Source organism: Mus caroli, chromosome 1 (assembly GCF_900094665.2).
Source record: "Mus caroli chromosome 1, CAROLI_EIJ_v1.1, whole genome shotgun sequence".
Lineage (NCBI taxonomy): Eukaryota > Metazoa > Chordata > Mammalia > Rodentia > Muridae > Mus > Mus caroli.
The window spans coordinates 136328658-136336687 of record NC_034570.1 but is presented as its reverse complement, the minus strand read 5'-3'; the positions used below and the strand labels follow the sequence as shown (position 1 = coordinate 136336687).

The following is an 8030-nucleotide window of genomic DNA, read 5'->3' as shown; positions in this document are numbered from 1 at the left end:
ATGGGGGACTTTTGGGATAGCATTGGAAATGTAATTGAGGAAAATACGTAATAAAAAATATTAAAAATTAAAAAAAGAAAACCCTATAACTCTGTGTCCACATACATACCATAGTATTTAAATTTTAAAACAAACATAAAATCATTTAGGAAAAAATTGATGATTCATTATAGAATTTTTATTAAGAAAATTTAATCAATAGGTAATATTCTTTTTATAGTTAAAGAAAACTCCTAAATCTTCCATAGTGTAGAATATCAACTTCAGATACAGTGTAATTATGTGCCCACTCTGAAACTCATGTCAGTATTTAGCTGAGTCTATACTTGAATCATTGTAGAGCTGTGGCTCATCTCAACCTCAAAACATCCCTGGCTTAACCTCCCAAACTCTAAGATTACAGTTGTTGGACTTAATATTCAGATTGAGATGCTAAGATCATCATTAGGTGACTGACACTACATGATAATTAGATTGTGTAGTATATCTTTTAGAGCAGAATAACGTAGTACTTTGAGAATTCCAGTTAGTGTCCATTGGTTCTTTCTTTTATCAGTTTTGTGCCAGAGGCCAGAAAGATTGATCTAATACACCCTTGGCTGTCTGCCACCAGATTGTAAATCCCATAATCCTTATTTTAATACATGGTATCTGGCTTCAGGTTATAATGTTGGGAAATAAACTAATATAAGCTCCATATAGTTTAACTGGTGAATTCTACTTAATGTTTATGGAATAAAGTATATGACAGGATGATTATATCTTTAATATAACAATGGAGAAAGAATTCTAGTCATATCTTAACAGAATAGCACCATCCTAATAATAAGAGTCAATAATGACAGACAAAAATAAATCTAAAGACCATTATTTTCATAAAACCACAATGCACAGTATATTTTACAATCAAATCCAACAAGTACAAAATAGATGTAATCTATAAAATGTGATTATCAATTTACTCAGTGCTGGTTCAGTTATTGTTTGAGTGCTTTTGAAATGTATTTTTGAATGTTTGCCACTTTTAGTGCTCTAGATCACTTTGTATAACTCTGGGAATGACCTGATTTGATTAAGTTCTTTGTTTTTCCTAACATGATGAATGTTAGCATTTCCTAAAATGCACAGGTATCTGGAGTTTGGTATCATTACACTTTTATTGCTACTATCATTTTAAAAACCCATATGTTTTTCTGGAAGATAAATTGCTTCATTTGTTTTTTAGTAGTTAAAAGTATTTAATATTGGTTCCGGGACTCCGTGGAACTTAGGAACTTAGTCTGCACAGGTGAGAGTGTGCACCACAGAAGCTGACAGCTTCTGTGACCTGCCAAAGCAACACAGCTTCTCGGAAAGGTCCTGTTTTGGGCCTTCATCTTCGGCCAGGAGGAGGTCCAAACGCCAGATATCTGTGCACCTTCCCTGTAAGAGGAGAGCTTGCCAGCAGTGAGTGCTCTGACCACTGAAACTCAGAGGAGAGAGCCTGTTTCCCAGGTCTGTTGATAGACGGTAACAGAATCACCAGAAGAACAATCTCTAAACAGAGACAACTATAACAACTAACTCCACAGATTACCAGATGGCGAAAGGTAAACATAAGGGACACTTTGCCCCTTCTTAGAATTGGGAACAAAACACCCATGGAAGGAGTTACAGAGACAAAATTTGGAGCTGTGACAAAAGAATGGACCATCTAGTGATTGCCATATCCAGGGATCCATCACATGATCAGCTTCCAAACGCTGACACCATTGCATACACTAGCAAGATTTTGCTGAAAGGACCCAGATATAGCTGTCTCTTGTGAGACTATGCCAGGGCCTAGCAAACACAGAAGTGGATGCTCACAGTCACTATTGAATGGATCACAGGGCCCCTATTGGAGGAGCTAGAGAAAGCACCCAATGAACTAAAGGGAACTGCAACCCTATAGTGGAACAACAATATGAACTAACCAGTACCCCGGAGCTCTTGTCTCTAGCTGCATATGTATCAAAAGATGGCCTAGTCGGCCATCACTGGAAAGAGAGGCCCATNGGACTTGCAAACTTTATATGCCCCAGTACAGGGGAACGCCAGGGCCAAAAAGGGGGAGTGGGTGGGTAAGGGAGTGGGGGGTGGGTGGGTATGGGGGACTTTTGGGATAGCATTGGAAATGTAAATGAGGAAAATACCTAATTTAAAAGTGAAAAAAAAAGTATTTAATATCAAAACTCAAGGTATATAATTCAATTTATTACACAGTTCAAAATTTATATGTTCATCTTCTCTTTGTAGGAAACCTGTATTAATGTTATCTAAAGTGGTAGAAATTTATTTATAGGTAATACCAAGTCAATTTAACACCAGGAACTGTTAAATTATAAGTGTTGTAAGTGTCTCATCAGTCCTGTATGTTTGAAGATCTGTGCAACAGAGCAATGGTTCCTCATTTTGGGTATCAGTCAATGTTATTGTGACCTTGGGCATGTTCCTCATCAAAGGGAATTTCCTAGCTAATGACATTTTTACTCTAAGTTGAGAAATATGTGTTTCTCCTTTGACTTAATTAAATTTCTCAGTTCCCAAAATGTCAGGTAAACATCTGTCAGTGCTTACATTCAAAATGAGATATTATGGTTTATAGATCAAATCCAAAACAAAAGCAAACAAGCAAATAAACAAAAAATAAAGCAACACAGAACTGAACAATAGAGAGCAAAGGAAAAAAGTGTTCAACAGGTAATGATAACCTATAAAAAGAAAATTTGGAGGAAATGCTGCCACAATCACAGAGAACATTTGCGTGACTGGTTTTGAATAATATTCTTCTGAGCTTATTTAGGATCATACATATATGAATAAGATCTATAATCTGCATAGTGTAAATCCTGAAATTTTCTATAGCATGGCATAAAGGAGGAAAGTTAGGATATTTTTACCTAGTATAACTTACAATATTTCATGTACTAGAATATGTTTATGATAATGAAATAATACATATTTTTTATTTCTTTAAGTATTAGTCCATCACTAAAAGTATACAAAATTCTATCTGAATTTTAATGTTGTAACATATGACATAAGTTATTAGTATTATAAAATTATAATTACATTATAAAAACTAATATAAAAATAATATTTATATAAGCATATACATGCAAAAAAACATAATAAATTCAAATATAAAACCAGTAGAGATTCTGTTTTGTTTTAATCAAAGAGTATTAATGGGGGAAGATTATTGTTATTACCTGTTTTCATTCTAAAAATGCAGAAAAAAATGTTAGCAAGTGCATATCACATCTAAATTACTGTCTTAGGTTTTCTATTAATGTGAAGATAAACCATGACCACAGAAACTGTTATAAAGAACAATATTTCATTGAGGCTTGTGTACAGATTCAGAGGTTTAGCCCACTATCATCATGAGGGGAAATATGGTGGCACAAATTAAATCATCCTACTGGAGAAGAAACCAAAATGTCCACATCTGGATCAGTAGGCAGGAAGAAGAGAGAGAGACACTGGGCCTGGTTTGAGCATTTGAAACCTCAAAGACCACCCCAGTGACATAATTCCTTCATCACATCCACTCCAGCAATTCAATGTTTCTATGGTGAATAACATTTGGAACTTATTTTCATGGCTTTATAGATTTTTATAAAGTTATTTTAGTGAAATATCTATTCAAGTATTCTGTCTATTATTTTCATGTTTTGTGAATTATGGTGCTCTAAGAATTCATTATATGTTGGAGACAATTCTATTTTCATATGTGTGGACAATATTTCATCTATCCACTGTACCTTGTCTTTTCCTTAATGGAGGCACAGGAAATGATCAACATTATAAATTTGAAATTAAAGAGTCTTCTTATAAGTGTTTATATATTATGGGAATTACTGTCTTGATATAGGTAAAAAAAAAAGTACAGGAAAAAATTTAAAAGTACAGAAATAAATATATACAAACTACATTCTTAATGGGATTTTATCCATGTCTTCTTTACTAGTAAAATGATCTGATACTACCAATTTTCTTCAAAACACACTAATTTCCCCAACTTTCTGATAGTTTGTTGAGTCATCTTCACTACTTTCACTTTTTTCCCCTTAGTTTTCTATTGTATAGATGTTCATGGAACGTTCAGAGATTCTCCTTTTGAAGGTGTTAAAAACCAGCAGGTTTCCCATGCTTCAGTAGATGGTTCAACACCCATGCACAAATGGACAGCATTAATGGTCTTGCTAAGATCATTTGCCCTGATACAGGCGAATGCTAGGGCCAGGAGGCAGGAATGTGTGGGTTGGGGAGCAGGGTGGGGGAAGGGTATAGGGTACTTTCAGGATGACATGTGAAATGTAAATGAAGAAAATTCTAATAAAAAATGAAAAAAATTGTAAAAAGCATGAACTTGGGAGTGGGCATATTCAGAAGATATTGAGGTGAGTTTGGGCAGTGACTTGATTAGGGAAATAGTAATCATTTTTTCTATACTTTTATAAATTAGCAAGCATGCAGAAAGTCATTTTAAAAGAAAAATATTCTTCCAGGAGTTAATTGAAGTTCATGATATTGAGGAAGAGCAATATTACAATGAAGTTTTTCATGGTTTCACAATTGGATAGAGATTTAAGCCACGGTTCTGTTATACACATTGATGTATTTTCCTATGGTAATTCACAAATATTTTTAGGAAGGATAATTTCATTGTGATTTTTAACAAGATTGTTTCTATTTAAGATAGTACTATATTCTGTGTCGTGAACTTTATTTTAATCTGAGAGTTAATAAAAGCATTCTTATATCTTGGCTTTTTATTACCACTATCTGTTAATCTTACCTGGAGTTGTGCTTTTGAAAAATTCTGCGTGTATAAAGGTATGTGGGTTCCCATACTTTGCTTCTGCCATCTATGCACGTTGGGAGGAAGTCTAACTTATTCCAGATGCTGCCAATAGGAAGAGGAAGATGACAGCAAACCCTCTTGTTTTAAGGAAATGGCTGCTCTCTTTCTTCTCATTTTTTTCTATTCTTCTATTTTCATCTATTATGACTGATGTTTATTTGCTACAGTTTCTATAAACTTTCTTTTTGTAGTGTGGATATTCATATTAATAAAACTAAATACCCAGAAAGTTTTCCATATTCATTTAATTATATATTCCTGTGTGTGTGTGTGTGTGTGTGTGTGTGTGTGTGTGTGTTTGCATGTGATACATGCATGCTAGTGCCTCCACATTGAGTATAGAAGAGAGTGTTCAATTTTATGGTTATGGAATAACAGGTGATTGTTAGGAACTCATATTGAGTACTACGTACAATCTCAAGTCTTTTGGAAGAGCAAAAGAAGGATATTAAGTTTTAAGATATCTCTCCAGTCTCACAATAAGCTTTTTCTTTAAGAAATTTTCGTCTCTTATACAGACATACATTGGTATGGTTATAAGTCTCTGATTCTCAAATACTAAATAAATTTTCAAATACTTATATACTTATAGAAAATTATATAAAAACATGTGTACACTCTGGTAAGGTGAAGTATGTATATGTTCAAGTTCTATGAAGTTTTAAATTAAAGCATAATTTTTCAAAAGTATACATTTTAAAATATAGGAGTAAATAATCATGATATGTATAGGTTCATATAAATCTGTTCTTATTATACTACCATTGTGCACTTAAAAGTTCTGAAAATTAGCTAATAAATAATGTTGTTCAAATGTGCATAGTGAGTAAATCTTGGAAGTCGGAGATACTGTATCTCAGGAGCATAATGAAATAATTCTTATTGTGTCCTCACATAACATTGGTACACTTAATTTAACCTTGTATATATTTTTACAAAACATAGAATTTCTCTAATATAAATAATATTGTTCTGGGGAGAGGAGATGTCTCAGTGGGTAAAGGCACTTTCCATCCAAGCAAGAGAACTTCACTTCAGTTCCTGGAACCCATATGAAGGTGGACAGAAAGAACTGACTCCACCACTTTTCCTACATACACATGCGTGCATTGCATCACATGTTTACTTACACATAAATCACAAACACAGAATAAAAGTAATGTTTCAATTAACAGAACGTAGATGTGCATTTCTGCATGCTCTTTGTGAGACCACAAAGCTCTTTCCTGATCTCACAAAGGGCATGGAAGATTGTACTGAATGAGGAAAAAGTCAGATGAATACTAGCATCAGTACATTGTTCTCTGTACTTTACTGGGGCTCAATGTTAAAAGCTCCCACAAGCTACTGATGCCCCGATTTCCCAGTTATGATGGATGGTAACACTATAACTTCAAACTAGGAGCTAAATAAGACTTTTATCCATTGGTGCTGGAGCCACAGTTGCCGAGCTGAGGCCATGCTCCTGATGCTTGCCCATCGCCCCGCATCGTATGCTAGTGGTCTCAAAAGATTCAAAGTCCAAAATGGCAATCTTCAAGGACCAGATGATTGTGAATCTTCTTAAGGAAGAACAGGTTCCCCAGAACAAGATTTCAGTTGCTGGGGTTGGTGCTGTTGGCATGGCTTGTGTCATCAGTATCTTATGGAAGGATTTGGCAGATGAGCTTGACCTTGCTGAAGTCATGGAAGACAAGCTAAAGGGAGAGATGAAGGATCTCCAGCATGGCAGACTTTTTCCTTAAAACACCGAAACTAGTCTTTAGCAAAGACAATTATGTAACTGCAAACTCCAAGCTGGTCGTCATCACAACAGGGGCCATCAGCAAGAGGGAGAGATCCGACTCAACCTGGTCCAGTGAAACGTGAATCTCTTCAAGTTCATCATTCCGGACATTATGAAGTACAGTCCACACTGCAAGCTTCTTATTGTCTTGAATCCAGTGGATATATTGACCTACGTGGCTTGGAAAATCAGTTGCTTTCCCAAAAGCTGAGTTATTGAAAGTTGCACTCTGGATTCAGCTTGGTTCCATTACCTAATGAGAGAAAGGCTGGGGGTTCACCTGCTGAGCTGTCACGGATGGGTCCTGGGAGAACCTGGCTACTCCAGTGTGCCTGTGTGCAGTGGTGTGAACATTTGCCAGCATCTCCTTGAAGTCTCTGAACCCAGAACCGGGCACTTATGCAGACAAGGAGAGTGGAAGGAGGTTCACAAGCAAGTGGTTGACAGTGTGTAGGAGGTGATCAAGCTGAAAGGTGACACATCCTGGGCCATTGGCCTTTCTATGGCAGACTTGGCTGCGACCAAAATGAGAACCTTAGGTGGATGCATCCTGTTTCCACCATGATCAAATGTCTCAATGGGATCAGTGATGATGTTTTCCTCAGTGTTGCATGTATCCTGGGACAAAATGAAATCTCAGATGTTGTAAAGGTGACACTGACTGCTGAGGAAGAGGGCCTCCTGAAGAAGATTGCAGATACCCTCTGGGAAACCCAGAAGGAGCTGCAATCCTAAAGTTTTCCCAGTGTCCTAGCACTTTACTGTCCAGGCTGTAGCAGCGCTTGTATGGAGACCACACACTTCTCAAGGCATGCAAGTGTACTGAGTCTGTTTGGTGTTAAGCATCTGTAGCTGGGCATAGTGCCTGTCCTGGAGTTCAGTTGATACATTCAGTGTCACTGCTTTGGGGAACACTGATTTTCTTTTTTGTACAAGGTATCAGTTGCAAATGACTTCTTGGTTAGTGATAAGACTTTGTTTAATTTACTCTTCTCCATGGGATGTTATCTCCTTTGAACTTGTACTTCTCTTTCAAGTTAACCGTGTATCAACCTGGCTGTACCCTCAAGAAACTCTTTCTTTAGAGACATTAACCACGTCTGGATTTTCCAAACTTTGTCCTGTCTTGCAAATAGATCCCAGAACCTTAAGGAAGGGAGTTTGGTAATTGCATCCCATTAAACCTGCCCCAAAATTTCTCACTCTGTGACCATTATCCAGTAAAATGTGGCTCTTTGATCATTTTCATCAACTGAAGAAGTTTCTCTGATGAGATTTGACTGATGTTTTTCTCTGTAGGTATTAGGAATCATTTTATTGCTATGTTCCCTTAACATAGCAATAGTAAGTTTT

The 8030-nt window shown here is 36.2% G+C and overlaps 1 pseudogene; it reads left to right on the top strand.

Annotated features, from left to right (window-relative positions):
* The first annotated feature begins 6417 nt into the window (after positions 1-6417).
* The window catches only part of LOC110298334, a 10650-nt pseudogene continuing 9037 nt past the window's right edge, over positions 6418-8030 (top strand).